Below are 15,210 nucleotides of genomic sequence, written 5' to 3'. Positions count from 1 at the left end.
TACTAATTTGCTGTCTTCAGTGAGGCAGAGCGATGTACTGTACTATTTAAACGTTATCATCACGCTTGCATTGCATCAACACAATGGGCGCTGCTGCAGTAAAACAATTTTCTCCCGCAACAAACAATTCTCCACGTAAGTGCTGTTTTATTACGATCATTGTGATGGTGCGACAGATATATCAGCATGCAGTTGCTTCTCATATACAAGCTCCTCCGTTGACTCTACGTCCAGTTGCCACTATATGCATGGTTTAACTGGCGTGAGCCTCATTTTTTCACCTGACGGACTCCACGCAAATTTAGTTGAAATGGTATAATATTGATATTCGATTTCATATTAGCAAGCAATCGTATTCGATTGGATAAGGAAATTTCGCAGTTTAAACACCGCTACTTTTATGTATTTGTCTGACACATGTGCAGATGTTGTTCCACAGTCTTCAGTGGTCTTGAGCCTCATCCCTACTTGGCCACTTTTCCCAACCTTTTCCATTTTGTCGTGTGCTTGCCGACGCGCCATGCAAAGGCGGCGCGCCATACAAAGAAAGCATTGTTCCACGTTGACGTTATGCGCGAACGGTATCTCCGGCGGAGTTCGTGTAATAAGAAATACCGGTGACCTTCGTTCCGGTGGAACCTCTCGACTCCGTATCAACGCCAGATAAACGAGAGTGCTCTCGTGTATAAAGAGAGGAATGCCTCCGATGACGGAACTCTTCGCTTTTTCACCAGGACGCGTTGCGCTATACCCGCTGCGCTGCCCTTACGCTGTTTCTGCATATACCGGGGACGCGTGTGAAGCTCGGAACATCGCTGCATTGTTCGCACAGCCTTCGGCACGTAAGTAATAGGAACCTTTACTCGTCATGATTGTATACTGAGGTACGTTAGTTTACTGTGTAGGAAAACTGCTGGTTATCTTGACACGTGCGTCTATTATCAATCTTTAAATAGCACGACGCTTCTGAAGAATTGCGATTTTCTTTTCGGGCCTCATCGCCGCACTAGGGTGAGAAATGTTCCCTAACTCAGCTCAAAGTCGGAAGCCCAAACCAAAAATCACTGCGCTATAAATTGTACACCACCTATCTTTGTCCTTCCGAAGGCAAGTAATCTAGAGTCGGCGTTGCGACCAGCGAACTCACTCGCGTAATGTACAGGATAGTCAGGGGTGTAGAGCCGAGAACGAAAGCTTGCGGGCACAACACATAAAACGCTTTCGTACAACCTTAGTGCGCTGATGTACATAAACGTTCGTTTAGAGAAAGCTACTGCGACAGCAGTTAACAGCTCCAAAGTGGGTTGGCTATGTCCGCCCATCTGCCCTTTCCATTACGACGGCACGACTACCCCTTGTCTGTGGCCTCATCCATCGCTATGGTGGTATAGAAATGTTGCTTGGCCGATACGCCTTATTTGATTAAAATGATATTGTATATACACATATATTAACACTCCTTGACCTACTTTGCAGATAGCGATATGGCATCTATGTAATTATACTTATGTCGGTGTGTTTCGGAACCTGAATCCCACTTTTGGGCGTAACTTTCTCGAACCCGAATAGATAGTTTTGGAACGTGCCTGAGCCAGGCGCGTAGCCAGGGGGGGGGGGGGGGGGGCTGATGGGGCTTCAGCCCCCCCCCCCCCCCGAAATTTTTTCGTGCGGGCATGCACCACCGACCAAAACCACCACCGACGCCGGCAATCATTCTGGATTTTGTCTACAATGTCTTTTTCACGCTCGAAAAGACATTTCGGCACGAACATTGCGAACTGGGGCTGGATTTCGTGACAACGCCTTTGCACCTGGAGTCACGTAACGCAAGGAGCCCCATCCGAGCACAAACTTTCAACGGCTTTTCGATAGCGAGCGGGCGCGTTGCAGCATCTAGCAGCGGCCGCGGAATGTACGGAGCGCATGGATTTCAATTACGAAACTTCATGGGTATAAAGTTCTCATAAACATTTGACGCGAAAGGTGCGCTGACATTTCCAAAGCCATGCTTTAAAAGATTTTCAATTATAGAACTTTATGGGGTTAATGTTCTTATAAACTTGGGCCAACATGCGCGCACAGCAACGCTCGTGTCCAAGCTGTTCCATAAATGGAAGCGCGCGCTCGCAATCTCCCACACACACGAAAATACTAAATATCACCGTGACTGTCAGCTAGCAGCTGATAATTGTCTCCAAACATTTTCAGGAAGCGTGCCTAATGTGATTGATCAGCTGGACCAGGGCAGACAAAGTAAAATATGAGAAAACAGAAGAAAGTAAACGGCCTATTATTGAGATTTTTTTTGCGGGCGACAAGGTCTGGCTCTCCGTGGCCACAGGGACAGGGGCCCTATGGATTTAAGCAATGCCCCTGCTGAAAGCACAGGCATTTTTAGAGTGCTTCTTCGAGTGCGAGCTGATTGTGGAGATACATATCTGAAGAACCATTTGGACAGTTGCCCCAGTAATGCCTCGTATTTAAGCCCAGACGCACAAAACCAAATTATAGAAATTTGTGGTGACATTATCAAAGAAAGCCTAGATTCAAAAGCAGGCTGCTTCTCCATACCTCCTGACGAAACGACGGACATCGCTGGAATCGAATAGCCTACTGTTTGTGCAAGGTACCTAAACAAGGATGCCAACGACATCGAGGAAGTGTTTTAGGTTTTAGAACCGGAATGCTCTTTCTCATTGCGACTGCAGGTTATATGTAAATGTGTAAATACTGCTGTAGCTTCTAGTCACCCCTCCAGTGACCACTGCTAGCGCAGAGAGAATATTTTTTAAACAAGAGTTTACTAAAGAACTACTTGCGCTCTACAATGTCTGTGGAACGCATGGTTAGGCTGGCGCTTCTATACAGCCACAGAAACGTCGGCATCAACGTGTGCGAAGTCATTGACCGCCTCGCTCAACTTTTCCGCCGAGAGAAGTTTGTCCTTTAGATAGCGAAGCAGCAAAAATCAATACAAGTAAAAAGCACTGTTCCTTCAGGTCCATAAGTTCATAATTATGAAAACGCATGACCGTTCATTAGCTTTTAAAACCGCAGAAATTTTCGCCGTTTATTCTATCATGATCACAATTATCACGCGAATACAAAAATTACGAGAATACCAATAACCAATTTTGACCGACCTTGCTCATTGAAAGCCCGGCCCACGCGGCGTTCGCCAAAAACACACTCGGATATTGGGTAGTTCCACTTACCGCATCATCTGTGGCCTTCGTTTGTCCTTTTCTTTCATTTTCAGCTACCTGCTTTTATTTTTTTATTGAAACGAAGGAATACCCTCCTTTAATTTTGGGTGCAGAATAATTGTTGGCGTTGTGCAGGCAGTGAAATTACACATTTTCGTACTGATTTATGCATTATTCCTCTATTATTCTACCCACATGGCGCTGTCGCGACCGCTGCATGGCCCAAGTACTTATCACGATTTCTGCGATCATAGTTATGTTCTTGCCTAGATAATCTGTCTTTCTGTGCGCAAAGTTTACTATCTGTGATTGAGCAACATGTTTATTTGTCTTCTTTGACGCATTATATACACTGACGTTTGCTTAAATACGTAGATTTATTGGAGACTCATACGTATTTTTAAATATCTTATTGCGAGGTTTTGTGTATACAAGCAGTGAACTTTGTTTCCAGCGACTCTTTTTTTTTTGCCCTCTAGCGAATTGTATCTTCGCATTTGTATATTCCATTCAACCTTCGCAATTTGTAATATATAATTTGCAGAACTCCCACTTTTTATTTGTACTCACTGCTGCGAGTATTATCTCGGTGTAATTACAATACACGACTAGTTACAGCTGCTCCTGCGCAATCGATTGCAACGAGGGATAGCGTCATTGAGGTTTCTTCCTGGGCGTTGCATGTGTACAAAAATCTAAACAAGGTTATTGAATGACAAAGATTCATCAAAATATTTGTCCTCAACTTATTCATTTTATGGCCTTTACGTTTTTCATATAAGCTGCATGTACTGCTTTGCTGGTTTCGAACTGATATTGACCCTTTTCGCGGCGATCCCGTGGGCGCTGCCATGTTTGATCACGTGGTGACGCGTCCATTGCTTGCCTCAAATGCCTCCGTTGCCTCCTTGTTTACAATGGAAGTTTATGACGCCGGCGCGGCTTAGAAAACCTCTGTTTTCGGAGATATCATAGACGGTGACTAGATGGACGACACGAAGCTTTGATCACAGCTTCAGAGAACATGCAAAAGCGCTTCCGGAGCTGATTAAGCTATGTCCATATGGCGTAAGCAACGTATACGGTGCTTGTTCTAAAAGCGGGGCTAAATATGTATTCCAAGCTGTCCGATTATGAATTCAGTGAAGATTAGCGTGTTTTGCTCTTTGTTCTTTATTCGGCAAATATTTTGAAGGAGTGGCTTGTCAGTTTCTGACTCAGTGAAGTTCCTCGGTGCGGCCACTACAGTGGCGCACCGACGGGGGGAGATTCGGGGGTTGTAACCCCCCCCCCCCCCCTGAGGTCGACTTAACCCCCACTTTTGTTTAACCACTTTTATTTCCTTACGCATTTGAGTGCTGCAACTAAGATGTAAGACGCGCAATCGTCTGCACACTCGCAAAAAGCGCATTTTTTTACAATTTCCCGTGAAGAAATCGAAATTAGTGTTGTTTAGATGGTATTGGCAAACTGTCGACCCCCGCCCCCCGCCCCCGCCCCCCCTGGCAAAGATCCTGGGTGCGCTACTGGGCCACTATCTGATTATTTTCTGCCTAATCACTCGCGGGTGTGCTCAGTTCCGAATCCGATAGATTTGTTCTTGCTGCGCAGAAGGCTTGAAACGTAGCTGTTTTGTAGATTGTAATACCTTGTAGCAAATATATATTACAGCTAGTAACTTGCTTACTCTTGCGGACCATCACGAAACATTCAGCTTCGACCATTGGTTCGCCATAGGTGTAGTCCGCCATTTATTGTGTGTATACAGTGCCCATATATTCAAGTGTGAGTCCATTCACTTATTCTTGATACGTCGGCGATAGAGTGGGCGTAAGTTTTCCTGCCATTTGGACAGATGTGTATAGATAACGTGCGCGAAACTTACTATGACAGGAAGCGGCGCTACTCCCTTTGTCATTGTTTAACGAGTGGTACTCATTCTTGCCGACGTTCTCGGGATGAAGCCCTTTTTTTGAAGGTTAGCGATACAAGGCTGGCGGATGAGCAAATTTCTGTACCCTCGTGGAAAGCGGTACATCACGAAGTGCCGGTAACACGTTCGGGCAGTTGCAGCAGCGGTCCGCGAACTTCGCCACACAGATTCATTCTATTCCTTAACATGCCAGTCACTATTCTTGCAGCCAACTACTGCACACGTCTTCAATCCACATTATTCAATCTAGCATGATTGGAGCACAGTGTGTTAGCGAAAACTCAGTTGCATTTTCGACAGCTGATCGCATAGAAGCAAGGTAGAAGCGGTAATGGTTTCGTATTCGTGCGTGGTCGCTGAGGAGAGGTATGGCGCGCCGGCGTGAGCGCCATCTCGTTTCTCTAAAACAAACTGCTCCGCGAAAAGGGTCAATAGTTCTAAAGTTCATGTGATGTTTTCTTTACTTATTAATTAGACAAAAAAAAAACCGGAAGCATTGATATCAGTTATTCCTGCCACAATTTTTGGGGTATACGAATTTATTCTTTTATGACAACATACATGTTTTAATGGACAGTGCATAGCGTTCAATATTTCGTTTGCACCATCTAATATACAATGGAATTGGCAATGCAGTTATTATTCATGCATTTGATCCCTCGACAAATTCTATAAGGAGGAGGCCGCTCTGCAACCTGAGCCCCCCCCCCCCCCCCCCCCCCCGAACAAAATTTCTGGCTACGCCACTGGCCTGAGCCCATACCTGAACCGCAAAAAAAAAGAAAAAAAAAAACAGTTACCGGTTGAGCACGAAACGGTTCAGGCATATAAAGCGACAATTTGGGCTCAATATTTTGCACGATTGTTCGCATAACTATAAATGTTCAATGGGCGCCCCCTGATTGTTACGAATCTCGAGTTGCATTTTGTGCGAGAACGGGGATGTGCTGGCAACTACGGCCACCGCGGCAGAGGCGCTTGTACTTTTGAAGTCGGTCATACAAGGTGTTTTCCGCGGCCGAAAGGCTGTTTCAGGGGCTCCGCAGAATCAACATTTTTGGTGACGCTCCCAGTGTTGCCGTTAGGTTAACTGCTTACTAAAGCTAGATAAATTCGATAAACACGAATAGCGGAAAACACTACATAGAAGAAATGTTGTTACGCGAAGGATAACTCAATTAGAGAGCAACTATTTACAGATTATATTCACGGTTGCAGCGCTGACTGGCTGGAATCACAGCGCGAGCCCAGTTCGTTCTTCCTCCTCTTTTCTCTAGTGATGGCACCCGCGCGCCTCTTTCAAACAACCAAATACAACATGCGTGTGCAATATCAATCAGTTCAGCTGCGTTACTTGTTGCAACCATAACGCTGCGGTCGCTAATGAATACTGTTACCTTCTGAGTGAGCGGTAATCGTGGCTGCATACTGCTTTTGTTACGTGTCATGGTTCTTTTTCTTTATGGGGTACATTACGTGCCAAAACCAGTTCTGATTATCTGGCACGCCGTAGTGGAGGGCTCCGGACTAATTTTGACCACCTAGGGGTTCTTTAACGCGCACTGCAACGCAAGCACACGGGCGTTTTCAAAATTCCTTTCGCCTCCATCGAAATGCGGCCGCCGCGGCCGGGTTTCGATCCCCCGACCTCACACGTTTGGTGCTTAGCAAAGCAGAGCCACTGCTTTAGCCAATGCTGTTCAAATTGTAGAATTTATAGATGGGGCACAATGCGCGTGCTTTTAACCATAGCTCGGCAATATTACTGATGAGTTGACTCACTCCGTTAAGACCTACCCGTGAGTCTGAATTTGATGTAGCCTGGCTGAGCAGAATTTTGGTGCGAGTGAGCCTGAGTAAGCCCTAAGCAAGAAATATAATTTGTGAGTCAGTCTGAGTGAAATGCGTTTATTTTGCCGACCTATGCTTTTGCCTTCTTTGTCCGCTCTTAGTCAGCGCAAGTGTACGCCCGAGGCTGCAAGAATCCCATCAAATCACGTGGACGCTGGGCCACGCGGGACTGGAGGGGAACGGAAGGGCGAACGCCTTAGCTCGAGTGCTTATCAACCGAGCGGGGCAAAACCAATCGTCTCATCAATTCCACCCTTTACCTTCGTGCCCCTGCCATCAAATTACTGCGACCGACTCGAGGTCCAGCGACTCAACCACAGGATTTGTCCTCCCCCTCACAAAAAGCTCAGCACTGAAGAGGCAGTAGCTCTCAGACTTATCCAAACAAACACATTCCCAAACCTACACAGATGCAGCAAAATATACCCACAAACATATCGCGGCATCTGCCCCTGGTGCGGTGACACACGCCCAACACTCTTTCACATCTCATGGGGGGGAGGGGGGGGGGCAAACCTCAACACTTTAAGACGCCTAGCACGTCATTTGAGCGGTGGGAGGTATACAGCTGACCGGCGATACCCTGGCGGGACAAGAAGCTCTCGTCCAGCAAGTACGTCGAGCAGCCGTGGCCAGTGGAGTCCTGGAATGAGGACACCACCCACTCGTCCTCCAGATCAATGACCTCGATGGTCCAAATAAATGTTTTCTCTGAAGACTACGCGCCACATGCAGATGCGCAAGAAAGATCGACGCATGGTTCAGCACCAACCACCCTTCTGAAACAGCAGCAAAATGTCAAATGCTGGCTTCTTTCTTTGCTACAGACTAGAAGCTCGAAGTTGAAATTTGTGTAATACAATGTGAATTCGCGCGCTGTCTTCGATACTTTGAATCACATTCCACAGTTCACGCAACACCAATCCTGTAGGGAAATCTAGAAGCAAAACGAAAATTAACTGGCTCTCCTGTTGTCAAAGTAACGGGTGTGCAACCTACGCAGACCTTACACTGATATAGGGACTCTTACTAATTACCTCTGTCTTTTATACGTACATGGAAATTCTCTCGTATCTGTGTAATTCATTCGAAAATGTCTGCCTCGTCTTGATGAAATTTGAGTATGTGGACAAGTCGATAGTGTCATGCACCATATCGCCATGGGGAAGAAAGAAATCGACTGCACTGAACAGGTTTGTCAACAGGTTCAATATTCAGTACCAGTTCGCGAACCTCTTTTTATTTCTCTGAAACGAGACTTAGCCGGAACGCAATCACTTGCATTTCGCCACAGCCGGTAAGGTGACAACCACGATCCAATTGTTTCCTGATGTAGACATAGGCCCCAATCAGTGCATTCCAACCTGCTGGTGCTGTCAGCAAGGAGGCTGTAGCAATACCGCTGACCTTGTTGGTGGTGTCCTGCGTTGCTGACGGTCTCGGCACGTCTTGACATAATGGGCGACGTCGATGAACAGGCGCGGTCATTAGTACTTCTCATGGATCTTCGCGAGCGTACTGGAGAACCAGAAATGACCAGCACCTGGATTTTCATGCAGGGCATGCAGAACCTCTAGCCGCAGTGTTGAGGACACAACGAGAGACTGCACGAATTTGAGGAGAAACTTCTAAAACCTTTGTGTAAACAATGTGTTTGCAGTGTAAGAAGGACCAACCATACGCGCTGATTTCATTTGTGAATATTTCTAGGGCATTCGAGATACTCTTAGCACAATAATGACGCCGAAGCGCTGGAAATTCATCCGATAATTGTCGCTAATATCCACCAAAATTGTGTCAACACTGATTGCGGTAAGTTCAATATTCGTAATTATCAGGTACAAAGAGGCTGATATGCTGAGTGTATTGCATGTAGGTGTGCCAATAGTATTTACAAAACCAGATGAAAGAAGCATTGTGAGAAATTCTTCACTTATGATATCCTTCCGTAATATGTTTATGTCAAAATCATCGCCACAGAAGAGGCGAAGTCCATTTCTGCTGACATAATCCAGAAATATTTCAATACACGTAAGAAAGCGAGAAATATTTCCACTCGGCGGTGGATACATAACAGCAATATCTTGACCCTGCTTTACTGTTACGATTTCATAATCACAAGTGCATTGGACGTCATGATCATAATCAGCCTATATTTATGTCCACTGCGGGACGAAGGCCTCTTCCTGCGATCTCCAATTACCGCTGTCTTGCACTAGCTGATTCCAACTTACGCCTCCGAATTTCCTAACTTCATCACCCCACCTAGTTTTCTGCCGTCCTCGACTGCGCTTCCCTTCTCTTGGCATCCATTCTGAAACTCTAATTGTCCACCGGTTATCCATCCCACGCATTGCATCTTACACATTGGAAGTATTCTGTTACCAATTCAGAGCTGCAGCCTTTTTCAACGTAGAGCGCTATGCCACCTCCACGTTTCTCGTTTAAGAAATATTCTTGTAACCATCCAAATGCAGAACGGAGCTGTCATTAGAAAATCATGCTTCTGTTATCATAAAATTGTGATGGAAAGAACATTCGCCTAAAAACCGGCAATACCATCGGCCTTGTTTTTGCCAGAACGATCATTGAAGTACAACATGGAACTAAATGGTTCCTTGAAGGCTCAGTATTATGGGGCGAAATGAAGAGGTGCATGGTGCCGATCTTGGTCAGGACATCGAAAACGTTTTAACCATCGGTCCGACACCCTCAATCTCGACACCCTGTACGACACCCTTAATTTTGAATAGAGCACTGCACGGGCCCGCTTTATGAATCCCGAGCCCAGCCCGGGCCCGTAATACCAAGCCCGGGCCCGTGATTCCAAGCCCTAGCCCACCCCGAGCCTGGGCGTTCATTACTAATCTTAGCCATTGTCCGCGTTTGCATGTCCAGGCCTCTGGGCTGTAAGTAAAAAAAAAAAGAGAGAAAAAAAAAAGAAAGAAAAAAACACCGCTTAACCTTGCACTCGGCCGCGCCAGGCTTGAAACAGCCAAGCTGGGCGATCGTAGCCCAGCATTTTCCGGAAGTGCGCGCGTACTTTTCATTTGATTACTCATGATGATGATAATGTCTTTTCGCGCGTCTCGGACGTACGGCCGTCACTGCGCTTTGCTTAGCGCAGCTTGCAACACCGACACCGCGTTCCACCGCGCTGCAATTCAATTCGTTGCGGGTCTGCAGACCCGCTCCGTGAAGACCCGCTCCATGAATGCGTCTCTCTCTCTCTCCCGAGCATAGGACGCAAAACCTATTCGTCACCTCGCAGAGCATTGGCACGAGCGCGTGCTAACGCGCCAGCTGTGGACGAAGACGACGACGCTCGAACGCAATCACATGGTTCGCATAAATGCATGTTCTGTAAGCGTGGCTGTATATATAGCCTAATGGTTACGACGCTCGCCTTGGGACCGTGGGTACGCGAGTTCGAATCCCGTTTCGGCAGGGAAAGTCTTATTCATTTCTTCATTGCCGATAATGATAGTTTCTTGATACGATCCACAAATTACGGCTGGTTTGTGATATATGTTAAAAATATATTTGGGTTACTTACATATTGTACCGTATGCCAGCCTCACCTTCTCGAGGTCTAATCAGCTGCAATATATAAGCAATAAAATACCGTAATCTTTATTTTTCCCATGGGAACATCAGTAATCGGGCCCATTGTCTGTGCTGTACAAGGTACGATTTGGTCATATGAGGTCATTTAGCATGCGAATATATATATTGTAAATGGGTTTATTAGAGATCGGAGCAGCGCAACGTCGACAGTCAAACGAGACACAGCTTTTAAGCACGAGCGCCGTTGCGAGCAAAAGCGCTAGACGCACTAGCGTCTGGGCCCACTAGAGCTGGACCCACTAGCGTCTCTCTTCGCTACAATTGCCCTGGGGTTAATAAGGGAGCCGTCTGGCGACCTAACAGCTGGTCAGGATGACAGGATCGTAGTATGGCTTGAGGCGGTCGACGTGGACAATGTCTCGTCCACGACGGCGCTGGTCCGAAGACGGTTCAACTGGTTCGATGACAAAATTCACGGGAGATGCGCGTTCGACGATGCGGTAAGGGCCTTCATACTTCGGGAGTAGTTTCGAGGAGAGGCCAGGGGCGGTGAACGGGACAGAGAGCCACACAAGCGCGCCAGGAAGCAAGGTGACCGCGGAAGTGGAGTCGCCGCAAGTGCTCTTCTGGCGCTCTTGGTCATTGGAAGTAAACGCACGTGCGAGGTCATAGCATTCTTCAGCATGCCTTGCTGTGGCAGAAATAGGCGAGCCCTCGGATGCATCCGGCCGGTAAGGTAAAATTGTGTCGATGGTGTGCGACGGGTGCCGACCGTATAGTAAGAAAAAGGGCGAAAAGCCAGTGGTGCTCTGAGTAGCGGTGTTGTACGCGTAGGCGACGAAGGGCAGAATGGCGTCCCAGTTCGAGTGGTCGGAGGCGACGTACATGGAAAGCATGTCGCCGAGCGTGCGGTTGAAGCGTTCTGTGAGGCCATTGGTTTGGGGGTGGTACGCCGTAGTTGTGCGATGAATAACGTGGCACTCTTTAAGAATGGCTTCAACCACTTCCGACAGGAAGACACGTCCGCGATCACTGAGCAATTCCTGGGGTGGACCATGCCGCAGGATGAATCGGCGAAGCAGGAATGAGGCAACATCGCGCGCTGTAGCTGCTGGGAGAGCGGCCGTTTCGGCGTATCGTGTGAGGTGATCAACTGCCACAATGGCCCAGCGGTTACCAGCCGACGTTAAGGGAAGTGGCCCATACAAATCAATTCCAACGCGCCCGAATGGCCGGGTAGGGCAGGGTAGAGGCTGCAGACCAGCCGGCGAGAGCTGGGGTGAAGATTTCCGGCGCTGGCAGTCGGGGCAGGAGCGAACGAACTGTTGAACGTACTTGTACATGCCCCGCCAGTAGTAGCGCTGTCGAAGGCGCTGGTAGGTTTTGAAAACTCCCGAGTGTGCGCACTGTGGATCGGCGTGAAAGGATGCGCAGATTTCGGAGCGCAGACTGCGAGGAACTACTAACAACCACTGGCGGCCGTCGACGGTATAACTGCATCGGTGAAGCATGCATGTTGTCGCGAGCCGCGAAATGACGAGCCTGACGACGCAACGTACGAGTGGTTGACTGTGGTGGAGGGTCAGCGAGCAAGTCTCTAATCGAGGCAATCCAGGGGTCCTGGCGCTGCTCGGAAGCGATAGTCTCAAGGTTGATTGAAGAAACAGCGAGCTGGGATAGCGAGCAGCAGGTATTGTCGTCAGGCAAGGGAGAGCGTGATAGGGCGTCGGCGTCAGAATGTTGGCGTCCGTTGCGGTACAGCACGCGGATATCGTAGTCCTGCAGGCGAAGTGCCCAGCGGGCAAGACGACCTGAAGGATCCTTCAAAGATGGCATCCCACATAGTGCATGGTGGTCGGTGACGACATCAAACGGGCGGCCATACAAATAAGGCCGGAACTTAGTAAGAGCCCAGATGATTGCCAGACATTCTTTTTCCGTGACAGTGTAATTGGTCTCGGCTTTTGTAAGGGTGCGACTGGCATAGGCCACGACATATTCACGAAAGCCAGGCTTGCGCTGCGCAAGGACAGCGCCGAGGCCAACACCGCTGGCATCTGTGTGTACTTCTGTAGGGGCCGTCGGGTCGTAGTGGCGCAAAATTGGGGGAGTCGTCTGCAAACGACCGAGATTTGCGAACGCTTCCTCGCACTCTGAAGACCACGAATGAAGGGGTCCGTTGCATCCAAGGAGCTTCGTCAGAGGTGATATGATGGCGGCGAAATTTCGAATGAAGCGTCGGAAGTAAGAACACAAACCGACGAGACTTCGCAGTTCTTTCATGGACGTAGGTTTAGGGTATTCGGCGACGGCACGAAGCTTGGCGGGATCGGGGAGAATTCCATCCTTGGAAACGACGTAGCCCAGTATCGTCAGCTGCCGCGCTGCAAATCGGCACTTCTTTAAATTCAGTTGTAGGCCGGTGTTTCTCAAACATGTCAAAACACGCCGGAGGCGTTGAATGTGCGTGGAGAAGTCCGGAGCAAAAACAACGACGTCATCAAGGTAGCACAAGGACGTGTGCCATTTCAAGCCGCGCAGAACGGTATCCATCATGCGCTCAAAAGTTGCTGGCGCATTACAAAGTCCAAACGGCATGACGTTAAATTCGTACAAGCCGTCGGGCGTGACAGAGGCTGTCTTCGGTCGATCGTCATCTGCCATAGGTACTTGCCAATACCCTGAGCGCAGATCTAGGGATGAAAAAAATTCTGCTCCTTGTAGGCTGTCAAAAGCGTCGTCGATTCGCGGAAGCGAGTAAACGTCCTTACGAGTGATCTTGTTGAGGCGCCGATAGTCCACACAGAACCGTACAGAACCGTCTTTCTTCGTAACAAGGGCGACGGGAGATGCCCATGGACTGTGGGAAGGTCGGATCACTTCACGGCGGAGCATATCGGCCACTTGTTCATTAATCACGCGACGTTCTGTAGCCGATACACGATATGGGCGTTGCCGCAATGGCGATTGGGAGCCAGTATCGATGTGGTGCGTAACAGTTGACGTCCGGCCCAGGCAAGGTTGCCCGACGTCGAAAGAAGCACGAAATTCTTGTAGGAGGCACAGACGCTGTGATCGCTGGCCCGGTGTAAGGTCATCGGCAACAGAAGAATCGAACACATATCTATAGGCAATGGGCCAGACGTAGAAATCGAGCCGAGCGTACTGTAACGGGCACAGTATGGGTCTTCGGGAACGTCCGTAATTTGTACGTCTGCGATAGCTTCGACACTGCCCAAACATTCTCTGTGGAGTAGCAACACAGGGTACGAGAACGGGTTACAAATAAATATAGCACTAGATCCCTGTGTGATGTTCATCGTCGCAAACGGTAGCAGTAGACCTTTTCGAGTGAAAAAGCGGCCAGACGGAGAAAGTAGTGCGACGGCGTCGGAGAGGCTGCTGCAGTACATAGAGACAACCACTGTCGAGTTGGGAGGAACGGTGGTGTCGTGTCTGACGAGTAGTTTGTTCGGAAGTGAAGCATTGTCGGCGAGCGTCAAATCTGAGAGTGGCGACAGTTCTAGTTAGGCCCGTGCGCAATGAATGACGGCATTGTGGCGGGAGAGAAAATCCCAGGCGAGGATAACGTCATGTGAACACGACGAAATTACAATAAATTCGATGGAGTATACAACGTCCTCAATAACAACACGAGCTGTGCATGCGGCTAACGGGTGAATACGCTGTGCGCCGGCTGTGCGGAGGGACAGTCCAGTAACGGGCATCGTAACTTTCCGAATCAAGCGACAAAGTTTTGCGTCCATAACTGATACGGCGGCGCCGGTGTCTATGTTAGTTAGTTAGTTAATTGGGGTTTAGTGGCGCAAAAGCGACTAAGGCTATGCTGCGCCAAACACAAGGTGTTATGAATAAAAATTTTAAAACAGCAAAGGCTGTGTTTGTCTATAGCCTGTTTAAATAGCCAGTAACTTCTAGAAATTTAAAAAGGTGTGGTAATGGCACTAGTGCATCATCTCCTAAAACTAAGGCAGGGTGTAACGGTATGTGTAATTTGTATAAGTTCTGCAAAAGGTTTCGTCTCTCTGTTTCGAAATGTTTACATGTCAGTAAAATGTGCATGACTGTGAGCGGTTCATGGCAATTCTCGCATATAGGTGGGTCTTCTTTTGTGAGTAAAAAGTTGTGTGTGAGGTGTGTGTGCCCAATCCGTAGTCGACATAAGACTACTTCAATGAACCGTTCCTGATGACTACATGACTTCCATTCGCCAAGTACGGGTTTAGTGAGATGTAACTTGTTGTTGGTATAATGATCCCATTCGTGTTGCCATTTTGACCTCAAGGCCTTCCGAATCGCACGGATACAATCTCTATATGGGAGTGTTGTGTTTGTTATGTCTTTGTGTGCTGCCATTGACGCGCATCTATCAGCTTCTTCATTACCCGGTATTCCAACATGGCTTGGTACCCAGCAAAACCTGATTGATCTGCCATACTTGTTTGATGTTACCAGATTTAAAATATCCCCTAATAGGGGTTCACATTCAGATTTCACATGTAGAGCCTTCAGTGTGCTTAAGGAATCAGTGTATATGACTGTGTTTTCGTGTTTGTCAGCGATGATCTTTTTAACTACGGTCCATATTGCGTAGACCTCGGCCGTGTAAACTGAGGCGTGCTGTGGTAGTCT

General features: G+C 48.0%; 1 protein-coding gene across 1 annotated transcript in view; it reads left to right on the top strand.

Annotated features, from left to right (window-relative positions):
* The first annotated feature begins 1,170 nt into the window (after nucleotides 1-1,170).
* The window catches only part of LOC119462551 (decapping and exoribonuclease protein), a 179,714-nt gene continuing 165,674 nt past the window's right edge, over nucleotides 1,171-15,210 (top strand). The window contains exon 1 of the mRNA XM_037723893.2: nucleotides 1,171-1,385. The gene's annotated coding sequence lies outside the window, so the exon portion shown is untranslated. The remainder of the gene's footprint in view (nucleotides 1,386-15,210) is intronic.

This window comes from Dermacentor silvarum, chromosome 8 (assembly GCF_013339745.2).
Source record: "Dermacentor silvarum isolate Dsil-2018 chromosome 8, BIME_Dsil_1.4, whole genome shotgun sequence".
NCBI lineage: Eukaryota > Metazoa > Arthropoda > Arachnida > Ixodida > Ixodidae > Dermacentor > Dermacentor silvarum.
This window is presented reverse-complemented; position numbering and strand designations above follow the sequence as displayed.